Below are 11,641 nucleotides of genomic sequence, written 5' to 3'. Positions count from 1 at the left end.
CAGAATGGTTAATACACATATCGAGCTATAAACTCATCATATCTATCTTTTTCTTTTGCTAAATATGGAAATATCTTGATATATAATAATATATATTATTTTAGGTAAAATATTCCTTATGGTATCCAGAGGGAAGGAAAAATTAAATAGAAAAAGATAATTTCCTTATGAATTATTGGGGTTTTTCAGGTGTAATAATTAAAGAAATATATATTGTGGTAGTTGGGACTGAAGGTTCCCCCACACACACCCACAAAATTGGTATTACATGGATATTAGAAAAAATGTATTCATCCCCACTTACTCAACTAGTTAGTCCTTTGGGAAGGTCATATTCTTAGGAATAAGAGAAAGATCCCAATGTTTTTCACCATTTATTCAATGCCTTGGATCCCTGGTGACTGCTGGTTAATGTGAAATATAACATGAAGAAAGTTTTTGAATTCTCACACTTAACTATTGAGGTCTGGAGGAAAAGAGAATTCATTTCACAGATTTTGACCCATCATGTTGCAGTGATCACTTTTTGACTTGCGCTGGAAAATGTCATAAAGAAAGGGAAGCTCCAAGCTACCGAGGCAGAAAGCTGTAATATGAACCTCCTTCCTACGAGCTCATCTTGCACTATAACATCCGTAAGATCCCATCTCATTTTTCTCTGGAGATGTAATTACAGCCCTTTGGGATTTGATTCTGCTCCTAAGAAAATTAACTCCAGCTTCTGAATCAGTAGTGAAGGACATGCTGCTATAGGAGGGAGGATAGATATAATCATCACATTATACATAAAACAACAAGTAATGTTCATTGGGTGTTCTGCTTGAATTAATATTCTGTCCTTAATAAGTGATGCCAGTAAGAAAAGCATTTGTGAGCTGGGCACCTAACCTATATTTCAATGTGAATAATTCTGATGGACCTTTTGAAAGTATTTTTTGAAAAGAAAAAGATATAGAACCAAGATTATCTTGTCTTATGATCTTTCATTCTAATTGAATTCTGACAAAATCTGCCATTCCATAGATCAACTAGCTTATTCTGCAAAGTACTTACCTGCATGCTTAAGCAGGTATACTTGTTTAAACCCAAAGAGATATAGGAATGTGCTGCCATTTCCTCCTACATTTGCATAATTTAATAGCAATGTATATTAACTTGCAAATGAATATTAATGCATACAGAATATTGAATTGTCACCTTATCCCTGAACTATCATTTATTTCCTCGTGATTATTCACAATTGTAAGAGGCTAAATTATACCTCTGATTTCCTCTATAGACACACACAAATACCTACATTGAAATACTACAGAAGCCACATTGTTCAAAAACAATGCTGTGCTTGAAGATGCTTCTTTTAATTGAAAAGATCACCAGAATACCAAAGCTTCTGTCAAAATACTGTTACAAAATATAATTTAACAAATGCCTGACCTACATCAGCATTTATAATACACTATTTTAACTTTGAATTATGAAATTTAAAACATTTATTTTTCCTCAGTAGTTTGAAACAAATAACATGAAATCAAGTAAGGAGAAAAAAATCTTGTGATTTAAAAAATAACTATATTAATAGACATATATCTCAAGAACTCTTTTCTTTCTCCTTTATAATTGAATTATGCTTGGAGAATACCATATTTCTACTTCTGACCACTAAAAATTTGTGAATAAATTTTTTGCGTGAAAGAACATTTATAATACGCATTTTTACTGCCAAAACACATCAAGAAGATTTTTCCTATAATCGAATGGTACTTAAATTCAAAGCCAAAACAATATTATTGCTATGCTTTTCAGTGACAGTCATGCCTTGAGTGACTTTATGTCTCAAATTTATATTTCCTTTTGACCTTTTTTGGCCAACAGTTCTTCCAGTGTTCATTGTGAGACCTGGAATTTCAAACACAGCAGTTTTCCGGGCATCAGCCACACACCAGTTGTCTCAAAGCAACATTGGAATTTGAACTGAATGAATCTGTAAAAATAACTACAGCTCCCCACAGTGGCAATATCAAGAACAAAATGATTCTGATGCTGAATAATTTAGGTGCTCACCCCACCCATTTCATTTCTAGAGCTTTTATTTATTTATTTTTTATTTTTGAGATTCACTATTCACTTTTATCCAATTACTTTCCAAATTGTAGCAATAAATGTGCAGTGATTTCAGTTAAGCTATTTTGAATTAGCCATGTGTAAAATCTAAGCTAGGCCAGTTACACACATCTGTGGATACCTAGATGAGAATCTAAATTATGGAAAGCAGGTTAACAGTAGAAACTGCAACTTCTTAAATGTTGCCCATTCCACAGTCTCTGTATTAGACTTTTCTTCTCCTTTTTTTTTTTAACAGTCAGGACAATATAGATAAGTTCTTAAAGATTTCAAAATTCAAACTGAATGTTCAAAGCAACAATAGAAAATTGATTTTGAAAATGGTTTTATATTTGTGTAATGCAAACTGTGAAGTCATATTTCGGGTATATCTTTTAGCACCATTTGTATATATAAACATCCAAGTTTTGTTTATTCCTGAGGTACGTAGCATACCTGAATATTACTATAGTTGTTGCTTGTAGATCTTGTATTTAGTTAACTTGATAGCATAACTTGATAAAGCTATATGTTAACAATGATAAAGAATGGTGCTTGGCTGTCAATGACAGAAATCAAGTAATTAATAAAAACTCCTTTCAAGCTACATAGTACATATCTTTTATTTCATTATCATGGTAGGATCAATTACCAATATACATGTGTAATATGGCAAAAGACCATATGAAAAAAAAAGTATGAGAAACCTCTGAGTAACAAAATAGAAAATGATGAATCTTTATGGTTTACAGTAAAAAAATCTTAAGCCAACCGGTATTGAAGCCAAAGGTCCAACAAGGCACATAGAAATTATTTAGATAACTTTCAAAAACATTCAAACAAGATGGACAACTAACACTCTTAATTAGAAACTCTTCTGTATCTTACAGAAGTCCCCTACTTAATAATGGTATATGAGCAATTCTGCTGGGATACAGTAGTTTCATCTCCTCATGTATATGAAAGAAACATGAAGACATGGGACCCGTGATCTTTAAGACATTCCACACAAGCAAGTCTTGGAAGCTGGTGTTTTTGAGGTGTACAGAGATGCATGGAGGATGCAAGGACTATTTAATTTCTAAGACTAGAGGATGATTTTGTACAGAGGATGTTCAAAAGATTTTTATATCTCCTCAGCCAGGTCCTAAGGGAAATAAACAAAACACAAGAGGCATAAAGAGCTATTGTTGTTTGTCTGCACTGTATAAATTTCATGCCAAATACAACACAAAGCTTTTGTGAATTAAAGTAGATGCTATATTTATTCTTACAGCTAGCTAGGGACAAGAAGGTTACTATACTGTTACTATATAGTTAGTTTACTTTTCAGAGAGAGAGCAAAATAAAACTTTTACCTCCCATAGTTATTTTACTGAAGAACTTTCAAGAAAAATACGCACAACAGCATCAAAATGGAAACTTCATTCTCACAGCACAAGCCAACTGCAGAAGAAAATCAAGCTCAATTTGTTTTCCATTTGTTTATTCATGATTATGGCTAATGCTCACAGAATTTCTCCAACAGGTTTGTATTCCCTACTGTCCCTACACCATAGAAAGTTGCAAGAAAACTTTCCTTCCTTAATCCAACACCGTGAGTAGATTCAGCTGGCATTGTAATGGAGGAAAGAGAAAAATAAATAGTAGAGGAACTCTCAACAACACATACCTTACAGCTACAGCTAATGCAGTCTTCCTTCCTCCAGTGTTCACTTTCCTTCCATAGAGTCCCATTATCATCTATGCATCCTTCCTGCCTAAGGCAAGCCTCCAGCTTGTTTATCTATAGAAAAGCAGAGGGAAGTAGGATAGAAAAAGATAGTAACAGAGCTGAGGAACAACATAATTTAGTAAATCACTAACCTTAGTAAGACTATACACTAAACCTTAAAAAAAACACAAGACCTTAAAATATTTGCTCACTTTCAAATCACAAAGCCTTCGTTGTGGGTCATCTGCACTTTTACTTTTATTTTTTTCCCTGACAATAACATATCTGTGCTTAATAATGAAGTTTCTTTCAATAATTTTACTTTTTATTCAGTATTTATCAGTTATATAAAAAACTGAATAAACTCTACCTGAAAGAGCTAGACAGACTAGAGAGCTTCTTCTACTCAGAAATTCAGATAAAAACTCTGGTTTACATCAGCCAAAGAAGATGGCTACATCCTACTTCACTCTAAGTGTGGTTCCTACCTTGCATCCACAACGTAATTTAACAAAATTAGTCTGGAAACTCTTTTGTAAGGTTTTCACATCAGGTGCAGGTCAAGATATGTTATTCTAGATGCAGTTCATCATAGAGAGATTCTTTTCATCTGAATTTGAGTCCCAACTTTTTTAGTTTGCAGGAATATCACATTACCAGTGAGTTAAATGGAATACTGTGTGTGGAAAATGGAAACATATTTATCTTTAAATATACTAGTGTGTTCTCCATGCATTATAATCTAGTCCTAGGAATTTTAATAACTTGCTAAAATAGTACAAAATAAAAAAGAGAAACCGCACCTTTGATGTATTTGTACATTTTTTCTTAAGAGTTCAAACTTTCCATCTGCTCAGGAAGACTCCAGCACTTGAATGCTAGGCAATCTGCAGCAAAGTCACACAGAACTCAAAATAGTTAGTCAAGTAAATCAAGTCAAGTCTAACTATTGTACAGAAAACATCACCTCTCTCAAGGAAATGACTGTCAAGTCAGCTTTTTGACCAGAGCTTTCTAGAAATCTCCCTGATTCCTTGACCCTTAACATCTTCTCTACAAGCATGAAACCCTTTAGAAGATTGCTAAGATGGCCTAATTTGCTGCCTGATCTCGCTCCATGCATTCCTGTGACCAGGATTTCAGAGGCATAAGTCTCAGCTGCAGGTTTCCTTGGAGATCTAAGGGTAGGTTTTACTCAGCAAGTCCCATTGATCTTGCATGTCTTTCTAGAAGGCAGTGCTGGTGTCTTTCTAATAGGTACACCTCAGCCCCCCATCTATCCAACATCAGCACAACACATGGAAGAGCTTGTTCACACTTTTAAGTTAAAAGAGAGCAAGATCCCAACTGTCTTACCTTGTGTAACCTAAAGCCTGTGAAAGTTTATGAGTGAATGCTTGTCTTCATACATGTATTATGAACAGAAGATAAGTTTGAAACAAATAGGGGCTGGGCTCATGTCCAGCGATTATCTGCAAAGCAAATCCAGACACCTGTGGTGTGATGCCTTGTGATGCAGGCACTTGTTTCAAAAATTTCAATGATTTTTCTCTTGAGCCTTTGGTAGAAACTAAACACAGGTTATTCCAAGACAATCTGCTTATGGAAAAGTCATGAGAAAGTTTCAACATGCATATGACCACTTCTTTACAGGCAATATGGAGTATGGCATGGCCTTCTCACTTTCAGGAAATTTTAGAGGGTTCTCTCTGAAACTGGGACACTAAAGCAAAAGGAAAGGCATAAAGATATGCATGGTCACAGGAGTCTTGTAACTCAACTCATTTCTATTGGAAACAGACGGTCCTTGGGTCCAAAGCTGAAAGCAAGTCACATAGTTCTGTCTTGGCAGAAATTCACCCTAACAGATCCCACAAGCTATATGAAGTAGTCCGTTCATTTAATAATCACAGCCATTCCAAAAAGAAACACATCATTTAAAATGTTCTTTCACCTCATGGAGATCACTTTTAGGAGAAAATGTATATGTCCTAACAGGAACTTCAATATTTGGCCTAACAAAATAATTAGGTCTAGTTTAAGTAAGATACTGTAGTAGCTCTACACCTGTAAAATGGAGTTCTGTTAAAAGTCGATTGAAGAACTTTAACCCAAACACAAAACATTAAAAACAGACAAAAATGTATGTGATCAGATGTTCAGGTGGCAGAAGGGATTAGTGGTCATTTTACAGCAGTAAAGAGACACAGCATATTTAACGATAAGAGGCAGCTCATTAATCTGAGCTGGTGGGACTCCAGTACCCAATCAAATGGAAGCGAAATGCATTAAGGCAAGTCACTCCATTTCTCATCATTGAGTAAGTAAGAACTCTAATGGGCTTTAAAAACACATTTTCTGGGATGTCAGAATATAATTAAAGCTTAGCCTAATTCAAGTGAATAAATAAAATTCTGTTTTGAAGGGAATATTCATTTTGAATACAAAGATCAACAAGTCAGTGCAGCTGGGCATTCTGCTCACACACACTTGATACTTAAAAGGGGAACATTAATACATTTGTGCCAATGGCAATTCATTTTCTGATGGAAGTTCTAATCTGACAGCACATGGTGCCTTGGCGACAAGACACATAAAAAAAAAATTAAATGAAAGCCTGAAATATGAATTTCCACTCTCTATCACAGGTTATAAAGTATACAGTGTTAGAAAAATGCATGTAAGTGAATAATGCGTATAGCCTTAAGACTTGCAGTAAATTTTTACAGTGTTTTTCTATTGGTATTATCCTTATATGACAATATGCTGGAACAGGATAAATACTGATAAGTGAGTCCACCCAGCAGTAATACTCATTTACTGTATTACATCATATATAGGATTATCTTTTAGACATGAGTGCTCTTAACAGCAAAATGAAACTGTTCTATGCTTGAACAGCTTCCACCACAGCAATGGCTTGGAATATTAACATTATATAATTGAATAATAAGTCAGAATGTCTTTTTATTTCTTGTGGAAGATTATTGCTTGTTTTGAAGATACAGCAATATTCTTCTAAAAACCACTTGTATGGCTATTAATGTAAATACAACTGCATGCCATGAACTATGCCATGAACTATGCCATAAAAACGATGGGTTATAAGCTATGGTCTTACTAATAGATTACTTCTAAGAAATAATTAATTTTCCTGTATTCTTATATTTTAACTAAGGAATTCTTCAAGAATTGGAGAAAATGACATTATTTGAAGAAAAGAAAAGAAAAATGTGTAAAGACAACATGCAGATACTAAAATAGAACTAAAACATTTGTCATTTTAATCACAGCAAAAACAACCAGAAGCCCACTACTTAGAATTCACAGTAGTATACAGTTTATATGAATTTTATGGTAACAAGTCTAATCTTACACACAGCAAACTCTTCTCATGACCTAAATGGGGATAAAGTAGTTTAACGATGTTTTGAAACATTTCAAATATATTTATGGACCACTGCAATCACTCAGATATTGAACTGTTATATCACTACCTGTCACTGCGTACTGAATGTGCAGAAAGATGAAAAAATGTGAGTATACTAATGGACAAAGAATAAAAAGAATTCTGAAACAGTATACTGCTTGGGCTTTCTGGAGATTTTAGCTATATTCGGAAGCATTATATTTTATTTATAGTGAAATTACATTTTTTATCTATCCTGAGTAAGTTTAGAAATTACTACTTCAGGTTCAAATATGTCCTTTCTACTGACCACAGAGTTCATATATCTGACAAATAATGTCAGGGAGCCATATGTTTCTCCTTTCCTTTCAGTAAAGAAGGTGGAAGAAGGTGGAAGGCATCACAATGTTTTAATGTTGAGATTAATGTTTAATGCTTACTCTAAGAAACATTTTTTACTAGCCTACATGAGTTCTCCAATTCAGCTAAATGTTTTAAGTCCATGTGATTTAGCCCTCTAGTCACATACAATTTAAATGTAGATACATTTTGAATTGAAAATTTAATTTAAAATATGAAAATGATGAATTTACTTCTGTATTCCTCAAAATGTTTTTGTTTTTCTAACATTTTTCCTTTACATGTATTTGTTGTTCCAAAGTTTGGAGTTTAAGCTAAATTTTCCCAAATATTTTGTTCCTAAGGAAACTTTTGCTTGCAGATTGTGCAGAGGAATGGATTTCATTAGCTCTATTCCACTCAAATCCATTGGTGTTTGTGCCTCTGGGCTGGGCAAACTAACACAATTGAAATGATCAGTGTTTCTGATATTGATGATCATCATGTGGCCACATTATATGTCCCTCTGCATGGCACTGCATATGTACTTGTACATCTTTTATGAGGAGAATTGATATGTTTACAATGATAAGCATTTGCATTAGTACATGAAATTGCACACAGGGAATAACTATTGTATGAATATACAGGGCACCGAAACAATAACTTTTCTGCTGCTTCTTATGGTGGGAGAATGCATTCCTCTGCCATTTTATATGATTTCCACCTAAACACTTTCTTTTTGTATACTGCTTTCTAAATTTCAAATATTTCAAATCTACTCTGTCATTGAACAACTGTATATTACACATTCCCTGTTTTGCTGCTTTGTTATTTTCATCATGCTGTGTTATATAATTTACCCTGAATTTGCAATTACATATCCCTTGTGAGGATGCAATTCAGGAAAAGAAGAGTATGTTGTAGAGAAACAGTACTAGGAAGGAAGAAGCCAGAAAAGGAGAAGGAAAAAAAAATGTAGAAGTCCATCAAATGAAATTAATCTTCCCTGATCTGTTAGAGGTCCCCCCCCGCCCATTACCTTACACATCAGTGTGTTTTTAATGTTGACATACTACTTAATTTTCTCTTTCCTTCTGCAGTTTAGATTATTTCTGGAGGAAAGGGGGTGTGAAAACAAATAGTGAAAGCAAATATGCAAAAGGCCCCAGAGAGGTGCATTGTATATTTGCAGTTAACTTAACTCTTGAGCTTCAAGCTCTTTCTGAGTCTGTGGAAGCTACGGACTGCAAATTCAGTAGAAGCATACCTAGAAAAAAGTCCACATGCACAGCTGAATAAAAGAAATGCCTCCCATGGGTCTTGTTTTATTAATAAAAATGAACTCCAGCCTTTTCTTAGATATGAAAGCACATAGGAGCCCCAGTTCAGTGAAGTTCTTGAGAAAACACTTCAATGTAAGCATTCAGGACCCTACTGAGGAAGACTACTTGTGCATAAGCAAATGCAGTGCTTATACCCTGTACTTTCACCTTTTACTCAGAAACCACCTGTTTCTTCCCAAGTCAACCTTTTATTCTAGTGACTTATTCCGCCTCTCATTTAGCCTAGATAATGTCTAAAGAATTTCAGAACTACAATAAATAACACTGCACCAAAGGTATTCCCTAAATATGAGTCTCCGTTCAAGTATCTTACAAGGCAAAAATCTGTTTCATTAGAAGACTGCTGTTTGCACCAAAGCTGAACTACTTTCTCCTCAGAGTAATCCCCAAAATGCGATAATGAAAGAGAAATGTTTCCTCCATCATTAAAGGGCAGAGATCTAACTCATCTTTTCATGAAATTACTCAGGGGTTAACCTCAACTTTCTGGTAACATGCAACAGTTGACTAATGGGCCTAAAAGAGTATTTTCTTGGTTACCTGATGAGAATGCGGGCCTTTTTTGCCCTTAATGTTTATCCCAGCTATCTGTGAGCTTCTCCCATTTCACAGATAATAGCCCTTTAGGGTGACTTCCAGCCAGTCCTTGGAGGCAGGGTGAGATGAGATATAAAACAGATATTAAGACATGAGAGGTGGGAAGCATGTGTAGAAAGAGCTGAAGCCCTGCTTTCCAAAAAAGCCAGATTTGATTCTCCTGCCGTATAAGAAGTTAAGTGGGAGGCTCTGCATAGTCTTTTCAAGCAAAGCATAGATCGGAAACAAGCCTTTAATTATCAGATGTGACACTGAACTCATACATACCCAGCCACAACAATTCTTAAAATGCATGCTAAAAGTCTGCGCTCATCTGTTCTTCAATAACTGTCCTGTAACAATTTAATCTAAATTCAGAAATAATGAAGAGACTTCGTAATACTTGTGCCCCATCTTTCTCCTAAGAACTTACAGCCAGGTTATTTCTCCTAGGAAGAGCTACTTAGTTCAGAAGATACTGGTTAATCCTGCAGGTCAAGTACTGGAGAGCTGTGGAGGCAATTTGAAAGACTAGATTATAGAGTTATTGAATGCCTTAGAGTCTATTATCTGTTATCAAATCTATTATTTTCAATGGATATATTGAAGGAACATGGTGTTACAACATTCACAGAATTATGACACAATTCAGGAAAATGAGAGGTTTTGAAATTTTGATCATTTATCTTGTGTTAAAGTGTACAGATTTGAGAGATTCAAGAAAACCACTGGATGAACTAACCAATAATACAGCATAAAGCCCAACTGTGGATACTCTAAATAAATCTCAAAAATAATAACTTAAAAACTCATAGGTTTAAATGTGATTATTGCAAACAACTGGCTGAGCAATTGTAGAAAATATCTACAGAATCACTCTGTTTATGAAAAAATCAGAATATAAAAAATGAGTCAAAATAAAATCTGAGGAAGGAACAGTTCCACGATCTCTGCTCATTACTAACTTCACTATTCTTTGAAATTCTTCAGATTCTAATAAACTATTATCTGACAGCCACATACTGTTGGAAGAGGTTAGGCATATATGCAAAGACGTCTGTAAATTTTATCATCGCTAGTAAGAAGAATATGTTGAGATTGTAGTTCCTTTTATTGAATTTTTGTTGTCATTTTGTTTTGTTGAAACCTGACATAGGTTATTCACCTATCAATTTTAGATATTCCAGCCTTCTAGGAAGTAAATACTTATGAGAAAGATACACAGGCAATGCTGACAAATATAATACCTGCTACATTTGATTTGATAAATTGTGTAAACACAAGAGTAGCTGCAGAAAATCAGAAAGGTAAGTGTGTCACATTTATTGACAAAACAAAGTAAAATTTTTTCATCATACTGGACAGTAATGAGAATGTGCTTTTATTCAATGGAAGATTCTAGGCACATTTGGAAACCCAGTTCCTATACAGCCAACATGGTAAGGTTTCTGAGATCTGATTCCATAATAAATCTTAATTTTAATTTGCCAATGAAAACTTGGGAGATTGAAAATTTCCACCACTTCAGCAGAGAGGAACAAATGTTGTTGTTTTACAGAAATGTATGCTGTTCATTAGTATTTTACTATATAAGACAGGAAATGTGCTGCAAAAGGAACAAAAGTTCAGTATTCCCAAAATTGAACTCTGACATGAAAAATTGATTTTTGTTTTTACTCTCTAAAGTAGAAAGGATATAATAAAGTAGTTCTGAGTTTTAGGTCATTTCAAATTCGGATACAGTCCAACTATTTTTTGTTCTTACTTAAGCTCAGGAATAATACATTCCTTTCTTTTCAAATTTCCTTCAGAGCTGTATTTATCCGTCTAAAAAAAAAAAAAAAAAACCAAAATACCCCCCAAAACCTGGCAATATCTCCAATTAAAGGAGCACGTTACAATTACTCATTCTTTTCTATTGTTCAGTCCTGTGAAATTCATACCACTGGCTTAAATGAATGTCATGTGTTGTGTCACTACAATTGATTTCCTTAGAGTTGAATCACAAGCACACAAGTGCCGTAAATCAGGCCTGCGTGCTTCAGTGGTTATACTGCCCTAATGGGTCTGCTGCCGCAGCACTGATTCTGCCCTTCTGCAGGTGATGATTCACAGAACATTTCTTTTCATTCAGATGACAGGACTTGTGCTCAAAGC

General features: G+C 34.5%; 1 long non-coding RNA gene across 1 annotated transcript; it reads right to left on the bottom strand.

Annotated features, from left to right (window-relative positions):
• Positions 1-2,815: 2,815 nt before the first annotated feature.
• Positions 2,816-4,712, bottom strand: LOC135327353 (uncharacterized). The gene is made up of 3 exons (XR_010387469.1): positions 4,618-4,712; positions 3,773-3,886; positions 2,816-3,247 (listed from the first exon to the last, which is right to left on the bottom strand). It is a non-coding gene; the product is annotated as an uncharacterized LOC135327353 (long non-coding RNA).
• Between the last annotated feature and the right edge of the window lie 6,929 nt (positions 4,713-11,641).

The sequence above is a fragment of the Dromaius novaehollandiae genome, chromosome 2, assembly GCF_036370855.1.
Source record: "Dromaius novaehollandiae isolate bDroNov1 chromosome 2, bDroNov1.hap1, whole genome shotgun sequence".
Lineage (NCBI taxonomy): Eukaryota > Metazoa > Chordata > Aves > Casuariiformes > Dromaiidae > Dromaius > Dromaius novaehollandiae.
Note: the sequence above shows the minus strand (reverse complement) of the source record. Positions and strands in the feature narration are given on the sequence as shown.